The following is a 22,481-nucleotide window of genomic DNA, read 5'->3' as shown; positions in this document are numbered from 1 at the left end:
TCAATTAAATTGTTGAGTGGGAGTGGTTTCATTCAAGTGTGCAGGGTTACCTCCACTGGACACATGACTTTTACGCCTAGTGAGAGCCATTAGAAAATTTAGTGGCTCTCACTGGGATGTGGGCTCCTGTCAGGGAGCGAGGGAGGGAGCCAGATCTTTGTGTCGGATCGTTCGTGACCGACACATGACTAATCTGAACTGTCTGCACTTCTGCCCCCTTCTTCTCGATGAGGAAGCTACAGGTGCATCTCAATAAATTACAATATGATCAAAAAGTTATTTATTTCAATAATTCAATGCAAAAAGGGAAACAGATATATTATATAGAGTCATTACAAACAGAGTGATCTATTTCAAGTGTTTATGGTAATGTTGATGATTATGGCTTACAGACAATGAAAACCCAAAAGTGTAAACCCAATCTTGTAAAATTAAAATAATTACCAAAAACACCTGCAAAGGATTCCTAATCATTTAAAATGATCCCTTAGTTTTGTTCAGTATGCTACACAATCATGACGAAGACTGCTAACTAGACAGATGTCCAGAAGGCAGTCATTGACACACTCCACAAGGAGGATAAGGCACAAAAGGTCATTGCTAAAGAAGCTGGCTGTTCACAGAGTGCTGTGCATATTAATGGAAAGTTGAGCGTAAGGAAAAAGTGTGGTAGAACTAGGTGCACAAGCAACCGGGATAACTGCAGCCTTGATAGGATTGTTAAGAAAAGGTCATTCAAAAATTTGGGGGAGATTCACAAGTAGTGCTGAAGTCAGTGCTTCAAGAGCCACCACAGACAGACGTATCCAGGACATTGGCTACAACTATCGCATTCCTTGTGTCAAGCCACTCATGACCAATAGACAATGCCAGAAGCGACTTACATGGGCCAAGGAGAAAAAGAACTGGACTGTTGCTCAGTGGTCCAAGGTTCTGTTTTCAAATAGTAAATATTGCATTTCATTTGAAAATCAAGGTCCCAGAGTCTGGAGGAAGAGTGGAGAGGCACACAATCCAAGCTGCTTGAGGTCTAGTGTGAAGTTTCCTCAATCAGTGATGGTTTGGGGAGCCATGTGATCTGCTGGTGTTGATCCACTGTGTTTTATCAAGACCTAAATTAGAGCACTTCATGCTTCCCTCTCCAACAAGCTGTAATGCAGTCACTACTTAAGGGTTGTACAAACAGAAGAGTAGTCAGGAAAGCCAGAGTCTGGTAACAGGAGGACATGTATGGATACAGGGTGTACACAGAGGCATAGTCAGGTCACAATCAAGGGGTCAGAATTCCAGGAAGGCACGTAATAGATTCAGGGAGTAAACTGAGACGTAATCCGGTAACGGTCCAAGGTCTAAAACCAGAAGGTCGCAACAGGAACAGGGAGCGGGCAGAGAGGAGTCGAACAACAATCTGGGGTCAAAGAACAAAGATCAGAACGCTAGCAGAAATACAGGACAATAGCACAACAGCAGAACAAGAATGTACGACTGGCAAGGTTCTGTGGGAACATGCTCAGTAAAAAAGCAGATCAATTACCAGAATGATGAAACACCTGAGCAAACAATCAACCTGCTAGCTCAGAAGCCCACGAAAAAGCAGCAGAGCATCTCCTAGTGTACAAGATGCTCTGCACAAGGAATTGTGACACTGCCAGCTCAGTAGTCCAGAAAAACACAGCAAAGCATCACCTAGTGTGCAAAATGCTCTGCACAGAGGAATCGTGACAGTACCCTTTCTTCAAGGTTGGGGGGGGCACTCCTTGGGCAACCACCGATGAAAAGCCCTCATTAATTGACTGGTTCTAACTGAATGAGCCGGAATCCAGGCTCTCTCTTCAGGTCTGTATCCCTTCCAATGATCCAAGTATTGAAGGGAATTCCAGACCCTAAGAGAGTCAACGATCCTCTGCAACTCATACTCCAAACCTCTGTCAATGATAGCAGGAGGAGGCGGAGATGAGGGAGACAAAGCTGAAGGAACAAACTTTTTCAACAGGGACTTGGGAAAAACATTCGGGATACAAAAAGACTGAGGGAGTCTAGATCTATAGACAACTGGATTGACCACCTCCAAGATCTCATACGGCCCAATAAATTTAGGACCCAACTTTGTCGAGGGTACCTTGAGCTTAGGACAACCAAACTTTGCCTCCCACCTTAAAGACAGGTCCTGAAGAACATTTCATATCAGTCTTTTGTCAACATGGGGATGAAAACCATAATTACAAAAGAGTGGTGAGGTTCCAGTAGACTGATTGGCCAGACTGTTGGAAGCGAACTCTGCAAGAAGTAAGAACGAGCACCAGTCCTCCTGCTGAGCCACAACAAAACACCTTAAAATTTGTTCCAACAACTGATTTATCCTCTCGGTCTGCCCGGTAGTTTCAGGGTGATAAACTGAGGAAAATGACAAATCAATGCCCAGTTACTTACAGAACACCCTCCAAAATTTAGAAATGAATTGCACTCCGCTATCAAACATGAAATTCAGGGGAATAGAATGCAATCTTACCACATGACTTATGAATAACATGGAAAGAGTCTCGGCATTGGGTAACCCGATAATCGAACAAAGAGAGCTTGTTTGCTAAATCGGTCAACTACTACCCAAATAACAGTCTTCCCACCAGACATGAGTAAGTCGGTAATGAAATCCATGGATAAATGGTCTTTCAGGAATTGGTAATGGAGCCAGTTACGACTTACATTAGCGCATGGACAAGTCTCACAAGCGGATACAAAATCCTTAACATCGTTATTCATGGACGACCACCAAAAGTGCCAAAAATAGCCTTCTGGGTGGCCGTGACCCCAGGGTGACCAATTAACACTGAGTCGTTAAATTCCTGCAACAAACCCAACCTCAGGTGTACAGGAACAAATAGCTTGGACTATGGAGTAGTAGGAGGAGCCAACAACTGAGCATCACAAATCTCTGCCCCCAACTATGAGGACATGGCATTAACAATACTCTGAGGAAGAATGGAGGATGGATGTTCTGGAGGAGACACAGAATCCAGACTATGTGACAAAGCGTCAGCCTTCACGTTCTTATACCCTGGCCTGAATGTGATAGAATACTTAAATGTAGAGAAAAATAATGACCACCTGACCTGTCTAGGGGTCAACCGTTTGGCTGATTCAATATAAACAAAATTTTTATGGTCCGTAACAACCGTGATTTGATGAACAGCACCTTTTAAAAAATGCCTCCATTCCTGAAACGCAAGTTTTACAACATGCAACTCACGATTCCCAACATCATAATTTCTATCTGTAGGCAAGAATGTTTTTGAGAAGAAGGCACATGGCCGCAAGTTGATTTATGTTTTAGGGCCTTGAGGCAATACAGCTTCTACCCCAACTTCAGAAGCATCGACCTCCATGATGAACGACCTCATGAGGTCCGGCTGAACAAGAACTGGAGCGGACATAAAACATCTTTTCAAGTTATGAAAGGACCCAACAGCCTCAGATGACCAAACCTTCAGATCCGCTCCCTTACGTATGAGATCAGTCAGAGGTTTAATGATCTGAGAAAACCCCTTAATACATTTTCTGTAGTAATTTGCAAACCCCAAAAAACATTGCAATACTTTAAGGTCGCTAGGTTGGACCTAATCAATTATGGTTTGCACCTTCCCATGGTCCATCTTAAACCCTATTGCTGACACAATGAACCCAAGGAATTAGATTTCTTGAACAGCAAAAGTACATTTTTCTAACTTAACGAACCAGGAATTTTCTCTCTGCCTTTGTAAAACAGAACAAATATGTCCACAATGAAAATCCAAATCAGGTGAGAAAATTAAAATATCATTCAGATAAACCACAATAAACCTTCCAATGCAATCAGAAAAAATATCATTCATAAAGTTTTTGAAATACAGCGGGTGCATAGGTCAGAACAAAGGGCAAAACAAGATTCTCAAACAGACCTTCAGACGTTAAAAATATCATCTTCCACTCATCACCCTCCCAGATGTGTATTAAATTATAAGCCACCTAAGATCATGTTTAGAAAACCATTTGGCCCTAGTAAAGCTCGTTATATAGGTCGGGGATAAGTGGAAGTGGATAAATATTTTTTATCATAATTTTATTCAATTCACGGAAATCCAGCAGCTACAGGAGAGGAGGAAGGACGAATATGCCCTTTCCGTAAACATACACTTACATATACCTTCATGGCAGCCCACTCCAGGCCAGAAGAATTATACAGGTGAGCTTTAGGCAATTTGGCATTAGGGATAAGGTTGAAAGCACAATCATAAGGGCAATGGGGCGGTAAGAGCTCTGCCTCTTTTTCTGAGAAAACATCTCTGAAATCCTTCAGGTAATCTGGAAGATTTTGTGGACTAGCAGAGAAAACCTGAACAGAATTGACTCATTTCTTATGACAATAAAAACCCCACTTGACAATATCCCTCTGACACCAATCAATGACAGGATTATGCACATGGCCGGCTTTAGGCATGTGCGACTTGTGCGGTCGCACAGGGCGCCGACGGCCATGCTTCAGGGGGGGCGCAGCAGAGAGGTATGAAGTCGTAAATTTCCTGGCTCCTCCGGTCCCAACACTGCGTTTTTACTGTAACCGCCGCTGGTTAATTACTTGGCTTTATGTAGACCCTAGCCAGCCGGGCCCACCATATTCACCGAGCCCCAGTCACAGCTGATGCAGAGGGGCCCGGCGGTGTCGCTCCAGCCACAACTGCAGTCTGCACATGACTAAGGTGCATGCGAAGTCCTTCTAGAGCATCGCATGTAAATTAGCCATGTGGTGGGGGAGGCACTGTGAATGGAGCAGAGTAGAAAGGTGGCGCGTCATCCCACAGCCCAATGTGATGAGGTCATCACTCTGCACCTCATCACAATGCTGCGGGCAACGCAGAGCTGGCAAGCGCGCAGCATCCGTCAGGGAGAGGTAGGCGCTCTATGAGCTGAAGATTGCAGGGGGTGGTGGGGGACCCGCTGTTACAGACGCGGGGGGCGCTGACTCCAGCCGCGGGTGGTGGGGGGGACACTGGCTCTAGGGGCAGGGGGTGCTGACCCCAGCCGCGGGGGGTGGGGGGGCACTGACTCCAGCTGCGGGGGGCGGGGGACCTGCTGACTCCAGCTGCGGGGGGGTGCTGACTCCAGCCGCGGGTGGTGGGAGGGGGCACTGACTGCAGCCCCTGCCTTGCTTTAGCTGGATGTGTGGAGGGCACACATCCAGCTGAAATGCATCACTGCTCAGAGAGGACACTGCAGGACGTGGGAGTTGGGGAGGGTGAGTAAAATGTTTGTTTTTTTTCTTTTTGCAGTAGACAAATATATGAGGAGAGATCCAGGAAAGGCACATATACACAAGAAGGAGGAGATATATACCAGGAAGGGGACAAAAACCAGGATGGGGACATATATACCAGAATGGGCCCAGTAGGGGAATATATATACATTAGGAGGAGCCTAGGATGGGGATATATATGCTGGGAAAGGGACAAATAAACCATGATGGGAACATATATACCAGGAGGAGGACATATATACCAAAAAGGGGACAGAAACCAGGATGGGGACATATATACCAGAATGTGCCCAGAAGTGGGATATACATACCAGGTGCCCAGGATTGGACATACATACAAGGATAGGGACAAATAAACTGGGATGGGGACATGCATACCAGGAGGGTCCCTGGATGGGGACATATATACCTGGAAGAGGACATTTATGCTAGGAAGGGAACAATAAACCAGGATGGGGACATGCATACCAGAAAGGGCCCAGGATGCAGACATATATACCAGGATTTGGACATTTATACCAGGAGGATATTATACAGAGAGACAATGTGCGTGGGGGATAGTATACAGAGGGGTAGTGTGTGTGGGGTGATATACAGAGGAGCATTTTGTGTGTGAGGATATATATAAAGAGGGGAAGTTTGTGTGGGGGATAGTGTAGAAAGAGGCAGCACACTTGAGGGATATTACACAGAGGGTCATTGTGTGTGTGTGTATATTATACAGAGTTGCAGTGTGTGGGGGATATATAGAGGGGCAGTGTGTGTGTGTAGGATGCTACACAGAGGAGCAGTTTTTGAGATATTATACAAATGGGCAGTGTGTGTTGGTATTTACAGAGGAGCAGTGTATGTGTGGGGGAATTATACAGAGGAGCAGTGTGTGGAGGGGGATATATTGAGGAGCAGTGATTGTAGGGAGATAATATACAGAAGAACAGTGTGTGAGAGGATATTATACAGAGGAGCAGTGTGTAGGAGGATATTATACAGAGGAGAAGTGTGTGTGGGAGGATATTATACAGAGGAAGTGTGTGTGGGGGATACTAAACAGAGGAGTACAGTGTGGGGGGATATTATACAGAGGAGCAGTGTGTATGTGGGGATATTATAGAGAAGACCAGTGTGTGGGGGGTATTATGCAGAGGGGCATTGTGTGTGGGGGATATTATACAGAGAAGCAGTGTGTGGGGATATTATACTGAAGAGCAGTGTGTGTGGGGATATTATACTGAGGAGCAGTGTGTGTGTGGGGGGATAGTATATTAAGGTGCAGTGTGTGTGTGGGGGATATTATACAGAGGAGCGGTGTGGGGGGATATTATGCAGGGGCACATTGTGTGGGGGATATTACACTGAGGAGCAGTGTGTTTGGGGGGATATTATACAGATAAGCAGTGTGTGTGTGAATATTATACACAGGGGGATTGTGTGGGTATATTCTACTGAGGGGCAGTGTTTGTGGGTGATATTATACATGGGGCAGTGTGTGTGGGAGAGATATTATACAGAGGAGCAGTGTGTGTGTATGTAATATATAAATAAAGTAAGAACCAGTTTAAATGCCGCGCTAAAAACCACACATGCTGTAGATAAAAAGATTTATTTTTATTTTACAGTTCTACGCATTTCAGAGACATCTCCATCTTCTTCCTCAGGAAAAAGAAATCATCACCTGAGGCGCAGCAATTAAACTGGTTCTTACTTTATTTATATATTACAAACTTTTCTCCGGGGCCGTTGCTAAACCACCAGACACTCACAAGCGATCATAGGGGGTTGTGACTGGCACAACCTCACCAGGTGAGTGTATCTCTTTCTTGTTCCTCTACCCTCATATTGGGTAAGACCCTATTGCGCTTTTCCTCCCTACAGCTTCACTGTGTGTGTATGTAGGATATCTTACAGAGGGGCAGTGTGTGGGGATATTATACAAAGGGATATCGTGTGGGTGTACACTGAGGGGCAGTGTGTGGGGGAATATTATAAATAGGGGCAGTGTGGGAGAGAGATTATGGAAAGGGTCGGTGTAGAGAGTATATTATGGAGAGGGGAAGTGTAGGGGGTGTATTATTAATTTTCTAAGGCAAATGCTTTATTTTCTGGAACAACTTCAAAGGTGCTAACACTTTTGGCCATGACTGTGTGTGTGTGTGTGTATATATATACACACACACACACACACACAGCCACACACACGTTTTTCCAAGAATGGTGGTGAGTGTGGAGGGCTTGAGGGGTGGAGTCGGAGGTGGGGTGGGGTGTAGTATCCATGGACACGGCATAAATGGTTGAAATCGGAAGACCTCTAAAAAAACGAGATCAGACGTGATGGATTTGAGGTGCAGATTCTCAAGCACAAATTTGTAATTTATTGTACATTTGAAGAGATCAATTTTCTTAGGATAGAAAAAAAAATGACCTGTCCTCACCTGTCCACCTGTAAAAAATCAGTAGGGAGGGGCACCAAAGGGCAGTTTTGCACAGGGCGCCATTCATTCTAAGGCCAGTCCTGAATGGAAAACCAAACAGAATAGGATGTAACAGGAGCCAGGAAAATCAGAACTATCTCTGGCAGTGATCATGTGACAGGAAGGTGAATAAAAAGGGTGTGGTGTCTTCCCATTGGCTGTAGCTGAACGCTTGCAACTTCAGCTGGAAGACACATGCCACCAACAGTCAGCCAGCGGTACTCTAGATCCCAAGATAACCCAGCCCAGTGGATGATCGGAGCCTGCGCCCATCGGTGCTGCTGGCATCGACTGCTCTCCCATCACAAGCACCATCCACGGCAGGAACACGGCGTCGCCTGGCGATCGGAGCAGAAGTCGCTGGAGCAGACTCCGGCAGTGACATAACAAGGTCCCGTTACACGCTACGATATATGAAACGATATGTCATCAGGGTCATGTCGTTAGTGACACACATCCTACATCGTTTGACATATTGTAGCGTGTGACAGCTACGAGCGACTGTGAACGAGCAAAAATACTCACCTTATTGTTGCTCGTTGACACGTTGCTCATTTTCAAAATATCGCACGTCCTTCTGCACGCCGGTTGTTCGTCGATCCCGAGGCAGCACACATCGCTCCAAGTGACACCCAGGGAACGATGAACTGCAGCTTACCTGCATCCCGCCAGCAATGCGGAAGGAAGGAGGTGGGCGAGATGTTACGTCCCGCTCATCTCCGCCCCTCCGCTTCTATTGGGCGGCCGCTGTGTGATGTCGCTGTGACGCCGAACATCCCTCCCCCTTCAGGAAGAGGATGTTCACCGCCCACAGCGAGGTCGTTCGGGAGGTAAGTACGTGTGACGGGGGTTACCGACTTTGTGCGTCACGGACAATAAATTGCCCATGTTGCTCAAACAATGGGGGCAGGTGCGATCGCACGATACATCGCCGCGTGTAAAGCGGCCTTTAGGCATTTACCGACAGCTTGTTTACTGGGGGATGTGCCATGCAGTCCTTCTGGAAATGTCCAGCGTGACCACAATAGAAGCAAAGTCCCAGGTCACGATGACATCTCCTCTCCTTGTCTCTAGGGCTGGCTGCACCAATTTCCATAGGCTCTGCTTCAGGTAGATGACCAAGACTGGGAGGACTGAAGGGAACCTCCCGTCGCATCTCACGTCTCCCTGATCCTGCGATCCATTCGGCCTGAGTCATGGCCTCTGCCAATGAACCAGGTGGAGAGTGTAGACCCATAGTGTCCTTTAATGTATCTAAAAGGCCTCTGTGAACCTGACACCTGAGCACTGCGTCATTCCACAGAACATCAGATGACCATTGTCTGAACTCAGAACTATAATGCTCAGTGGTGCAGCTGTCGCGGGCGGAGGAGGGGACGCTGCGCTCACCCACTGCTCAGGTCCGGCTGCTGCTGCCGCTGCTCGGTGGTGGCTCAAGCGGTGGGCCGGATCCCGGGGACCCGAGCGGCGCTCCTCGCCCGTGAGTGAAAGGGGGGGTGGTGTGTGGTTTTAGGATATTGTCCGTGACGCCACCCACGGTTGTGGTGAGGTTGTGACACCACCGCTGCTCTGGACGGGGATCCCGGGAGCGATGACAGGGAGCAGCTTGGATGTTGGTTCTCCCCTGCATGGGTAGGGGGGTTGGTTGTCCCGGGGCCCGAGTGAGGGTTAGGGATGAAAGGCGGGATACGGGGCCTGGTGAGGTGCAGGGTCGCGGGGGCAGCGCTGTGCCGCACGGCACGGTGGTACTCACTCAGCCAGTAATTTACACGGAGTCTCTGGTCAAACAAACGGCTGGATGGACGGGTCCCACAGACTGCTGCGGTTGTTCTCCTCCCGGTAGGTTGATGGTGACTGCCTTTCCCTGCACCTGTGTTGTGTTTACGGTTCCAATGGCTTCCCACCGGTAACCCGCTCCCCAGCTTGGATGGATGTTGAGGGAGCCCCTTTTGCCCGCAGGCTCTGGCCCTGGGAACTGTAGCCTTGGCGGTGACTGTGTTTCCCTTTACGGTGTGAGCTGTTGCCTTCAATCGGGTCTTGACTGCTGGGAAACCCCGGAGGTTCCCTTCGCTAACGGATTTGACCAGTTTTACGGTGACTCCTAGCCTGGTCGGGGTCCGTAGGCCCTGCCGGATAGTGCTGGCTTCTCTTCACTCCCCGATCCGGTACCGGCGGGCCACCGCCCGTCCCCGGTCCTTACGGTTCACTCCAATCAGCCTCTTCTGCAGACGGTCACCACCGTCCGCCAACCTTGCTGTATATGCCCGGGCCACGCACCCGGACACGGTCAGTCTCCTCTACTACCACTTCCCTAACTCAACTCCAACTCGAAACTGAACCCTTTTCCCGCCCCCAGGACTGTGAACTCCTTGGTGGGCATGGCCAACCGCCTGGCCCACCCCCTGGTGTGGACATCAGCCCCTGGAGGAAGGCAACAAGGATTTGTGTTTGACCTAGGTGTGCCTAACCGGGGTGTGGGGTGTGTTGGTGTAGTACCTGTGACGTCCTGGCTTTTCCAGGGGGCCACACAGCCTCCCTGTGTCAGGTTCATGATGTTTGCCTCTGCCACCTGAACTCTGTCGGGTTTGTCATATATCAACCCCAAAATGTCAAAAAATGCGGCAACAGAAGACCATTCTGGGATTAATGGAGTCAAAGGAAATGCCCACATCTGAGGACCCCCCTTAAAAGGGACATAACTCTTCCCACCCGCTGGGACTCATTTGGGATTGTAAGGTAAAAAATAATTTACAGCTCTCCCTGAAAATTCTGAACTGATCTTTCGCCCCCCAAAAACTTATCAGGTAGTGCCACCACAGGTTTGGGGGTGCTCAATTGTGCATCAGCCAGTACTGGAGTCATAACTACAGTCGGTGTTGAGGGGTTCTGAGAAGTAGCCATAGTATTAGAAAACTGCCCCTGAGTCTGGGAAGATTCTAACTTCTGATGCTTCTGGACTAGATTTTGGACTAACTGAGTCAGGTTCGCCACCTATTCACAGAGAGTATGTACAGGATCCATGGGTGGCGAGAAAAAAAACAATTGGCCAGTCGTAATGTAATGCAGTCAATACTTACGGGCTGTACAAACCGAAGAGTAGTCAGGAAAGCCGGGGTCTGGTAAAAGGAGGACACGTATGGATTCAGGGAGTACACAGCGGCAAAATCTTGTCACAATCCTGGGGTCAGAATTCCAGGAAGGTACGTAATAGATTCAGAGAGTAAACTGAGACGTGGTCAGGTAACGGTCCGAGATCTAAGGCCAGGAGGTCATGACAGGAACAGGGAGTGAGCAGGGAGGAGTCAAAACAACAGTCTGGGGTCAAGAAACAATAGATCTGAACACTAGCAGGAACACAGGTGAACAGCACAACTGAACCAGAATGTACGACTGGCAAGCAGTCAGCACCTCCCAGAACCAGCATGGAATACAGTGCTGTCAATGAACCTGACAGCTCAATAGCTCAGGAAAACATAACAGAGCATCTCCTAATGTGCAAGATGCTCTGCACAGAGGAATCGTGTCACTGTCAGATCAGTAGTCCAGGAAGGCTCAGCAAAGCATCTCCTAGTGTGCAAGATGCTCTAGAGGAATCGTGACAGGGACTTGGCACTTGTCCACACTGCCAAAAGTACCAATAGCTGGTTTAGGCTAAGTTCACACATCAGTTTTTTCCAATCACGCACAATCCGGTTTGTGCCTGATGCAATGGATTCGTCTCAGATTGTGTAAAAATGGATGCGACGGATCCGGTAAAAAAATTGATCCATTTTTTTTTGTTTTTTTTTATGCTGACAGAGAGAGACCCCGTCATCACTGCACATACACCGGCACTCTCGCACACATCATCACCGCGCATACACTGGCACTCCCGCATGCACCATCACCGCACATACACCGGCACTCTCGCACACATCATCACCGCGCATACACTGGCACTCCCGCACGCACCATCACCGCACATACACCGGCACTCTCGCACACATCATCACCGCGCATACACCGGCACTCCCGCACGCACCATCACCGCACATAGTCATATTTGAAAAAGAAAAGAATCCAGCGCGATCCTTGGGGTATATTAAAAAATCCAATTTTATTTGCAAAAATAGTAAAATACAGCGGTGTGGCTGTAGGATACAGGGGGTTATGCCTCTTCAAACTACGCGTTTCGACACATAGTCTTAGTCTTGTCACCGCACATACACCGGAACTCCAGCACGCATCTTCACCGCACATACACCGGCACTCCCACACGCACCATCACCGCACATACACCGGCACTCCCGCACGCACCATCACCGCACATACACCAGCATCCCCGCACGCACCATCACCGCACATACACCGGCACTCCCGCACACACCATCACCGCACATACACCGGCACTCCCGCACGCACCATCACTGCACACACAGGCATTACCTCAGTGATGTCCCCGCTGACAGCGTGACTCCCTTCAGTTGCTGCGTGGAGCTCCCGGGAGCAGCGGTGTTCTACTGCCGCTCCTGTCAGCTTCATGTAGCAGAGCTGAAATCGTCGTGGGACCTGGAGGGATTACGTCGGACCTGGAGGGATATTTGGGGATTTTAATAAAATGGTGAAAGAGGGTGTTTTTGTCTTTTATTCTAAATAAAGTATTTTTTTGGGTGGGTGTGTGTGTTTATTTACTTTCACTTACAGGTTAATCACTGGGGGTGTCTCATAGACGCCTGCCACGATTAACCCCTTATTACCCCGATTGCCACTGCACCAGGGCAATTCGGGATGAGCCGGGTAGAGTCTTGGGACTGTCGCATCTAATGGATGGGGCAATTCCGGGCGGCTGCTGGCTGATATTGTTAGGCTGTATTGTGTATTGTATTGTATTGTGTATTATGTATTGTTAGGCATAACGTGGGGCTCCCCATCCGGAGAATACCAGCCCTCAGCCGTGTGGCTTTATCTTGGCTGGTATCAAAATTGTGGGGGACCACACGTCATTGTTTTTAAATTATTTATTTATTTATTTTACTGCACATATAGACCCGCCCACCAGCGGCTGTGATTGGTTGCAGTGAGACAGCTGTCACTCAGCGTGGGGGCATGTCTGACTGCAACCAATCATAGGCACCGGTGGGCGGGGAAAGCAGGGAATACGAGATTGAATAATGGGCGGCCGGCTTTTTCAAATCAGGAGAAGCCGCCAGAGCTTTGTAACAGCCGTGCATCGCCGCGCCGGTGATCGGTGAGTGGGTGAGAGTGAGTGAATGAGTCAGTGATTGAGTCAGTGAGTGAGTGAGTGAGTCAGTGAGTGAGAGAGTTTGAAAGAGAGTGAGTGAGTCATTGATTTTCTGACAAGCAATGACTTTTTATCACTTCTGGGCATGCTCAGAAGTAAAACCCGGTACATGCTTCCGGCGTTTGATGCAAGCCACCGGATCCGGGGCGCATAGACTTTGTCTGAGAGCTGTCATCTCAGCCACTGCCTGCACAGATCGCAGCAACCAGATGACAAACTCATCACTGCTATTCTGCTCTAGCAGAAGTGATGGAGAAGTCAAAGCAGCTAATGGCTGCCCTACTGATTGCTCGACTCCATTGCTGATGTCTCTTCTCATACATTTACTGCTGTCTACGAGATGGGCAGTGAGCCCCATAGGGGCGAATAGGCCCCATGACGATCGGGAGGGTTAGGGTAGGAAAGAGTTAAGTGCTAGTTCAGAGGTGTACGTGGGGGCTACCTGATTGGTGGGGAAGTCGGAATAAAGGGATTGGGTGAGGGATATGTTATGGGAGGGGTGTTGTGCTGGGTATAAAGGGGTCAGTGCAGAGGTCACTGCCCCTTTTGTCCTGCATACAGCGTGTCCCCCCCCTGTGCTGCTGCAGCCCTGATTGAAGTATGGCGGACCTCGCAGCGCTACTTGAGCTTGTGAGGGGGGCCTCTGAGGCCATCGGTGTGGACGCGCTGCGGGAGCAGCTGGAGGCGGTGTGCGGGGCTGGAGTGGCTATCCCTGCTCCTGCGCCTGGACCTGTGCTGCGCGCTCGGCGGGCGCTACCGCCGGAGTGCTACTCCCCCGGCGGGGGGAGTAGGAATAGATCCAGGAGCCCCCTCGGGGACCCTTCGGGGCAGCGGAGCCCTCCTCACCTTGCAGGAGTGTTACTGGCCGCCGGGAGGAATCCTCGCCGGAGATCCCGAGGGCCAAAGGTGGGCGGAGCTTATGTGAGGCCTACTTCCGGCTCGCAGCCTGCAGGACATCGGACCAGAGCAGCGGCAGCCCCCAGTGAAGTGCGGGCTGGGGGTGGTGCCCGGCACCATGGAGTGGCAGTGGAGACTCCCTGCGGTCGGCAGGGGTGAGATCAGGGGCGATGGGGCGGCGCGGACCGGACTGGTAGTCGGAGAGAACTGGTGGCAGGGTCCTGCAGTCCACAGGTCCCCTTGCTGCGGTCCGTGGTTACGGTACCTCCCAGCGGGGATCAGGCTGGGGGGTGTTCCCAGCATCCGGAGGGACAGGCACGGCCTTCTTGCAGTCGGCAGGGAGGGGGACCACCAGGAGCTACAGAGGTTGCAGCGGTGCAGCAGGCGGGAGCAACAAGGAAGGAAGGCGGCAGAACACCGCGTCACGGCAAGAGAAAGAGGCCAAGCAGGAGGCGCACGGAGGAGCAGGGTGCGGTGAGCGTGGGGGTTGACGGCCGCCAGGTGCGGGCTGTTCCCTCGCTGGTCCCCCCGGCGGACTCCAGCAGCTCTTCTTATTCGGGCGAGGAAGAAGGACCGGAGGAGGCGGCAGGACGGATGGAGCGGCAGCAGGATGTTCGGGTCACGGCTGCTCCGGAGTCGGTTCAGAGGCAGCCCGGTGAGAGGACGACCAATATGTTGAATGTTGTGGGTAGTGATAGCGGGGGCGGCGGTGCCACCGGGAGGAATAGCGTGACGGGGGTTAATGCGATCGGTCAGTCGGGGTTACCCGGGGCGGAGTTTTGGGGGCAGCTGTTGGGGGTGTTGCGGTGGTTATCGTTTGAGCGGTCTGGTCAATGCGAGCCTGGGTCCCCGGTGGGGGCGTGGGTGGGTCCCAGGGTCGGGGTGCTGCCGGTGGTACCGGTGCATGAGGTAGAGGCTCAAGAGGTTGTGCCGGCGGTTGTTGCGGGTCAGGTAGACGGCGCGGCGGCCGTGGCGTTGCTTAGCAAGGACGCGGAAAAAGAAAAGGAGGATGAGGTTGTGTGTTTGGATGATAGGGCACGGAGCGAAGTTTACGTTTGCTTTGAGAGCCCGTTGGGGTGCATTTGAAAAAGGAGGTGAGAGAGAAGATATGGAAAGGGGAGTATGTGGAAATTTTTTTCCCTGCTTCCCTTGGAAAAGTTTAACTTGGATAAAGTGAAGCCAAGTGACTCTAAAAAAGAAAAGGAGGATGAGGAAAAAAAGAGGTATAGATTGATCCCGAGAACTTTTACTAACTGGCTACAGGCCTTTGCGATATTAGCCAGCGTGGTTGGGGAAATGGAGCCGGAGCATTGTTCCGCCCTTTTCGGTTATATGGACTCGATCGGCGAGGCATGCAGGGTGTACGGTGGTTTAGGCTGGCTGCGATATGATGAGTAGTTCTGGCAACGGAAGGCTCTGCGGCCTGGCATCCGGTGGGACCACAAAGATATTTCTCTGTGGATGCGTTTAATGACGGCTCCGGCGCAGCCCTTTTGAGGGGGTGCCGGGAGCCCGGGTGCGAGTGGCGGGTCCTCGGCTGGACAAAAGAAAGGGGCCTGTTGGCAATTTAATGAGGGGCAATGTAAGTTTGGGGCAGCGTGTCGGTTCAAGCACGAGTGTTCCGGTTGTGGAGGTTCCCACTCTTTGGCCAGGTGTTTCAAAAAGGGGAAAGGAAAGTCGGGGGAAGGTTCTGGAAAAAGGGAGGATGCCGGTGAGGGTCGAGGCGATGCTTCCCTATTTAAGTAGATATCCGGATGGTCGGGCGGCGGAGCTGTTGGCGACGGGTTTTAAGGAAGGTTTCCGGATTCCGTTTGAATCTGGGGCGCCGGTGTTTCGCCCGGGTAATTTGAGGTCCGCAAAAGAACATCCGGAGGTGGTGAGGGAAAAGCTGCAGAAGGAGGTGGAGTTGGGGAGGATGGTGGGTCCGTTCAAGGACCCACCACTCCCCAACTTGAGGATTTTGCCACTTGGAGTGGTACCCAAGAAGGAGCCGAATAAGTTTCGGCTCATTCATCATCTCTCTTACCCGGCTGGGTTGTCGGTGAACGACGGGATTTCACCTGAGTTGTCGGCTGTTAGTTACGTATCGTTTGACAAGGCATTAGAGTTGGTGCGGGTAGCTGGGCAAGGGGCACTGATGGCTAAGGCGGGTGTGGAAGCAGCTTTTCGGTTACTTCCGGTGCACCCGGAGAGCTTTCACCTTTTGGGGTGCATGTGGGATGGTGAATACTATGTGGATCGGTGCCTGCCCATGGGTTGTTCTATTTCGTGCGCTTATTTTGAAGCGTTTAGTTCATTTGTGGAATGGGTAGTCAGGGATGTGGCGGGTGTTCAATCAGTAATACATTATTTGGATGATTTCTTTTGCGTGGGCCCAGCGGGCTCCTCGGTTTGTTCCTTGTTGTTGCTTACATTAGAATGCAGTGCAGGAAGTCTGGGCATTCCGCTGGCGCAGGAGAAAACGGAAGGGCCGGTGACGTCCCTGTGTTTTCTGGTCATTGAAATTGACACGGTGGCTATGGAATGCCGATTGCCGGAGGGCAAGCTGCTTGATTTGAAGGCATCGGTTCAGTTGTTGTACCGGGCTAAGAAGGTGCGGTTACGGGATCTGCAGTCAGTGCTTGGGAAGTTGAATTTTGCCTGTCGCATTATGCCGATGGGGCGAATATTTAACAGGCGACTGGCGAGCGCGATGGCAGGGGTGATTGTGCCAAATCATTTTGTCAGAGTGACAAAGGTGATGAAAGGAGATTTGCTGGTGTGGGATGCATTCCTCGAACGATACAATGGACGGACGTTGTGGATGAGCAAGGCATTGTCAAATAGCGAGCTGGAACTGTTTACAGATGTGACGGGGGCATCGGGTTTTGGGGCAATTTTTCGGACACATTGGTGTGTTGGCAAATGGCCACGGCTTTGGGTGGAAAAGGGATTGGTGAAGAATTTGGCGCTGCTGGAATTGTTCCCCATCATAGTGGCGGTGGAGTTGTGGGGCCCAGAATTTGCAGGCAAAAAGCTTTGCTTGCATTGTGATAACATGGCAGTGGTGCATTCGATCAATTCATTGTCGGCAAAATCGCCCCCGGTAGTGGGGTACTTGAGATATTTGGTGTTGCGTTGTTTAGAACTAAACATTTGCGTGGTGGCGCGGCATGTGCCGGGAGTGCAGAATGAAGTGGCTGATGCGCTCTCTCGGTTTCAGTTCCACAGGTTCAGGAGACTGGTGCCAGGAGCGGACGAGGATGGAGAACTATGCCCGGCATGGCTTTGGGACGTGGCGTCGGTGTAGCATTTGAGGGAATCAGGAGATCGGTGGCTGAGGCTACTTGGTGCCGATACCAGGCTGTGTGGCAGGAATGGGAGGAATTGGAGAAAGTGAATTTTATGGAGCCTGGTTATACAGGCCGAGTGCTGGGGGTTTTGACATTGATTAGCGGGGATTTTTCAGCAGGACGGTCTGTTTCGGTGATAGGATACAAGTTGGCGGCGTTGGCCTTCTTGTTTAAACTGCAAGGGGTTCGGGACGCGACGAAGGATTTTCTGGTGCGGCAGGCGATGAAGGGCTTTCGGAAGGGGGCGCGGTCACGAGACAGGAGACGGCCAATAGCGTTTCCTTTGTTGGTTCATTTGGTGGGGTGTTTGGGGGATATATGCTCGTCCGCTTATGAACGAGCCTTGTTTACGGTTGCCTTTGTATTGGCATTCTTTGGGGCTTTTCGCATCGGAGAATTGGTTTGCCCGGCTAGGCATGCAGTAGGCGGACTGTTGTTGGAGGATGTTACGCTTGGGAAGGATAGAGTTGAGTGCCGGCTGCGGTTTTCAAAGACGGATCAAATAGGTCGCGGACATCTGGTGGTATTGTTTGAATTGTCAGGGCATCACTTATGCCCAGTGGTTCAGGTGACGGAGTTTTTGAAAGTGCGGGGTGGCTTACCCGGTGTTTTCCTTAGGCATGTGGATGGATCCGCTTTATCGCGATTCCAGTTTATCGCAGTGCTGAAGTAGGCTTTAGTACGGGCGGGGGAGGAACCAAGGGATTACGGGTCCCACTCCTTTAGGATTGGGGCAGCGACCGAAGCGGCTAGGTGGGGGCTGAGTGAGGATTGGATCCGGCGGATTGGGAGATGGGAATCTTCCAGGTTTCGTTTGTATATTAGAACACACCTGGTTAGGTGATGGTTGGTGACAGGGTTACTTGATTGAGTTAGTGTTTGGTGGGCAGTTTTTCTTGTGCAATTGTTGTTGTATTCATGGTCTTTATATTTTGTAGGTCCATGCCTTGTGTGGATTCTCGGGCACTCCTTTGTGTTTTGGGGAGCTTTGCGGGCGGATGTTCGTCGGGACAGTCGGCAGCTCGGAGTGGCGATGTCAGAAGCCCGCGTGAAATGGCTCGGAATCCGGGGCATGACTTGGGGTAGAGTTCGCCCTGAAGTGGCGTATTATAGCCGTATTGACCGGGAACCTGATGTTCTAATTCTGCATGTGGGGGGGAATGACCTTGGAGTGAGGGCGGCGAGAGAATTAAAAAGGGATAGTAAGTTATACTTGCTTCATTTGTGGAGGGCGTTCCCTGGCATCGTGATTGTGTGGTCCGATATCATAGCCCGGACGCAGTGGCGTTTCGCAAGGCCGGTGGATCGGATCAACAGGGCCCGGGTAAAATTGAATTGAGTGATTGGCAGGTTCGTAGCGCGGAACGGAGGTTTGGTGGTTCGTCATAGGGAGTTGGAGGAGTCCACCGAGCAGTATTTGAGGCGAGATGGGGTCCATCTCACGGATATAGGTTTGGATTTGTGGCTATTGGGTTTGAGGGAAGGATTGGAATAAGCATTGGGGGTGTGGAGGGCCCGAGCCAAGTAAGGGGTCACTTGGCCGGTCTGTGGCGGGGTGATAGGTCCGTTCAGAGAGGTTTGGTGTACTGACCGTAGGTTGGTTGGTATGAAGCTACTCAGGGGGAGTGGCTTCGATTTGGATGGGAACTTGTGGGCGGAGGTCCTGCAGGTTCTGGGGAGCGGTAATTAACGATGGAACGTTAATTACCCCACACCTCGGGTCGGTTGGTCACGGCCGAGGTGGTCCCCTGGGCCGGTTGGAGGTTACGGTCGGGGGATAGGAATGATGGTTGCCCTCTCGGATGGACCTATCAGGTGTCATTTTGTGGAGAATATGTATATATGTACAGGTTCAGTTGTTAATGGGGGTGGCATGTTGAGCCACGAGTTTGGTACATATATACTCTTTAATAAAGCTGTAGCCATTCGGCAATAAAGTCGTAGTCTGTGTCGTTATTTTAAGTATAGTGGTAAGGGGAAGTTTGTTATTGGAGACCCGCTTATCCCTATAGATACGTCAAGATGGGCAGTGAGCCCCATAGGGGCGAATAGGCCCCATGACGATCGGGAGGGTTAGGGTAGGAAAGAGTCAAGTGCTAGTTCAGAGGTGTACATGGGGGCTACCTGATTGGTGGGGGAGTCGGAATAAAGGGATTGGGTGAGGGATATGTTATGGGAGGGGTGTTGTGCTGGGTATAAAGGGGTCAGTGCAGAGGTCACTGCCCCTTTTGTCCTGCATACAGCATGTCCCGCCCACCCGCCCTGCTATAATTTGAAAAAAAAAATATATATAACTAAAAAAAAAACAGGAAATGTAAAAAAAACAAACAAAAAAAAACAAAAAAAAACAAACAAAACAGGGGGAGTTGGTTTTCTTTTGTGTTGTTGTCACAGCGGGGTGATGATGGTTGCCCTCTCGGATGGACCTATCAGGTGTCATTTTGTGGAGATATCTTACCACATACTGTGGGTGGCATCGAAAAGTATCTACAGCAATCCCTGTACAAATACGTCCCCTTTTTATTTGAGTGTCCGCACGACCCCCGGGTCCGGAAATCCCTCGAGTCACTGCGGATCCGGATCCAAGCAGCCCGGCTGCTACTGACATGGGGGCGTCACACTTACATCTCAATCACTGCTGCAACAGTAGAGATCAGCAGTTGCGATGACTTTCTCATCTGGTTGCTGCTCTCTGCACAGGGAACAACAAAGATGACAAAGCTTTCACTTCAGTGGATCCTAGATAGTGATTTTATTCTACACATTTCTGAGATAAACTATTTCCTCAGGAATAATAACCCTTCTTTCTCCAAAGAAGCATTTCCATTTCCATATTTCTGGGGCTGCTGCAGCCATTTTCATGCTAGAACATTGGTTGTGTCTGACACAACTCTTCCAGGTGAGCAACTCTTCTTTCATTACCTTTCATTTATCCCTCGGACATAGCCCGGTACTCCATTCATAGCTCTGTCTTCCCACTGCTCCCAGCTCACTTTCTGGCATCCAACTGCTCCCTTCTCACATTCTGTACTCCCACTACCCCTTGCTCACTTTCTGTCCACCTACTGGCCCTCTCCTCACTTTCTGTCCTCCCACTGCTCCCTGCTCATTATCTCTCTTCCCACTGTCCCCCTGCTCATTTACTGTCCTCTCACTGCTCCCTTCTCACTTTCTATCCTCTTACTGCTCCCTGATCATTTTCTGTCTTGCCACTCCTCCCTGGTCACTTTCTGTCCTCTCACTGCTCCCTGCTCATTCTGTGTCCACCCATTGCTCCCTCCTCACTTTCTGTCCTCCCACTGCTCCCTGCTCACTTTCTCTCCTCCCACTGCTCCCTTGCTCATTTACTGTGCTCTCACTGCTCTCTTCTCACTTTCTCTTCTCTTACTGCTCCCTGCTTATTTTCCGTCTTCCCACATACCCCTGGTCACTTTCTTTCCTCTCACTGCTCTCTGCTTATTCTCTGTCTACCCACTGCTCCCAGCTCACTTTATGCCCTTCCCCGGCTCCCTGCTCACTTTCAGTTTTCTCATTGCTCTCTGCTTACTTTCTTTCCTCCCATTGAACCCTGCTCACTTTCTGTCCTCCCACTGTTCCCTTCTCACTTTGTTCTCTCACTGCTCCCTGCTCATGCTCTGTGCACCAGCTGGCTGCTCCCAGCTCACTTTCTGTCCTCCCACTGCTCCCTGCTCACTTTCAGTCTTCCCATTGCTCCCTGCCCACTTTCTGTCCTCCCTGTGCCTCCCTACTCACTTTCAGTCTTCCCATTGCTCCCTGTTCACTTTCTGTCCTCTCACTGCTCCATTCTCCCTTTCTGTCCTCTCGCTACTCCCTCCTCTCTTTCTATCCTCCCACTTTTCCCTTCTCACTTTCTGTCTGGCAACTGCTCCCTGCTCACTTTCTGTCCACCCACTCCTTTCTGCTCACTTTCTTTCTGTCCACTGCTCCCTGCTCACTATCAGTCTTCCCTTTGCTCCCTGATCAATTTCAGTCCTCCCTGTGCCTCCCTGCTCACTTTCAGTCTTCCCATTGCTCTCTGCTAACTTTCTGTCCACCCACTCCTTTCTGCTCACTTTCTTTCCATCCACACTGCTCCCTGCTCACTTTCAGTCTTTCCATTGCTCCCTGCTCACTTTCTGTCCTCCCACTGCTCCCTGCTAACTTTCAGTCTTCCCATTTCTCCCTGCTCACTTTCTGTCCTCCCATTGCTCACTGCTCACTTTATCCTTCCACTGATCCATTCTCACTTTCTGTCCTCTCACTGCTCCCTTCTCACTTTCTTTCCTCCCACGGTGCCCTGCTCGCTTTTTGTCCTTTCACTGCAGGAACGCTGCGTTCAGAAATGCCCTATTTATCAAAATATAAAATCAATTAATCTGATCGGCACACGGCGTGGCAAAAAAAAATTCCAGACGCCAAATATACATTTTTTTGCTTGCCGCAACATTGCACTAAAATACAATAACAAAACCAGAAAAAGTACTGCACAATGGGGAGCAGAGCCCAATAATGCTTATAAAAGCCAATTTTATTGTAGCAAAAAATTCATAAAATCATTTAAAATACAAGACAAACACACTAAATAGCACGGTGTGAGTCTCCTCAACAGCTCACAATAGTGTAATGGTATACGATAATGTTATATAATATACAAGAAAAAGAGAAATATACCCATCAAGCATAAAATACATAAAATACAATAACAGGCAATCAAAACATTGCATCTACACAAAAATGGTATTATTAAAAAGTAAGCTATAGATGCAAAATACAAGCCATCACTGAGTCCCAGATCTGAAAAATTAGAACACTATGGGTCTTGGAAAATGGTGACAAAAGCGCTATTCTTTTTTTAGACAAACTTCTACATTTTTTTAACAAATTAGATAAAAGTATACATGTTTGGTATCTACGAACTCGTACCAACATGAGCCATCATTCTGACATGCTAGTTTTACCATATAGAGAGCAAGGTGAATAAAAGACCCCAAAAACAATCATGAAATTGCCCTTTTTTTGCAATTTCACCACACTTGGAATTTTTTTCCAGTTTTTCAATACAGTATTTGATAAGACTGTGAAGCTGAAATGTGATAAGGGACTATATGACCACTACAATAGGGAAACTGAATATAAAAGCAAGAATAAGAGAACCGCTAGCTCAACAATAAAAAGATTGCTTTTTACTTTGTATAAGTAAAAAGTGTAGAGTTGAT

General features: G+C 49.7%; 1 protein-coding gene across 3 annotated transcripts in view; it reads right to left on the bottom strand.

Moving 5' to 3' along the window:
• COL15A1 (collagen type XV alpha 1 chain) overlaps positions 1-22,481 on the bottom strand; it is a 1,158,634-nt gene that overhangs the window by 650,280 nt on the left and 485,873 nt on the right. The gene's annotated exons all lie outside the window — the stretch shown is intronic.

This window comes from Anomaloglossus baeobatrachus, chromosome 6, assembly GCF_048569485.1.
Source record: "Anomaloglossus baeobatrachus isolate aAnoBae1 chromosome 6, aAnoBae1.hap1, whole genome shotgun sequence".
NCBI lineage: Eukaryota > Metazoa > Chordata > Amphibia > Anura > Aromobatidae > Anomaloglossus > Anomaloglossus baeobatrachus.
The sequence above is the reverse complement of the archived record's forward strand: the minus strand, read 5'-3'. Positions and strand labels throughout refer to the sequence as shown.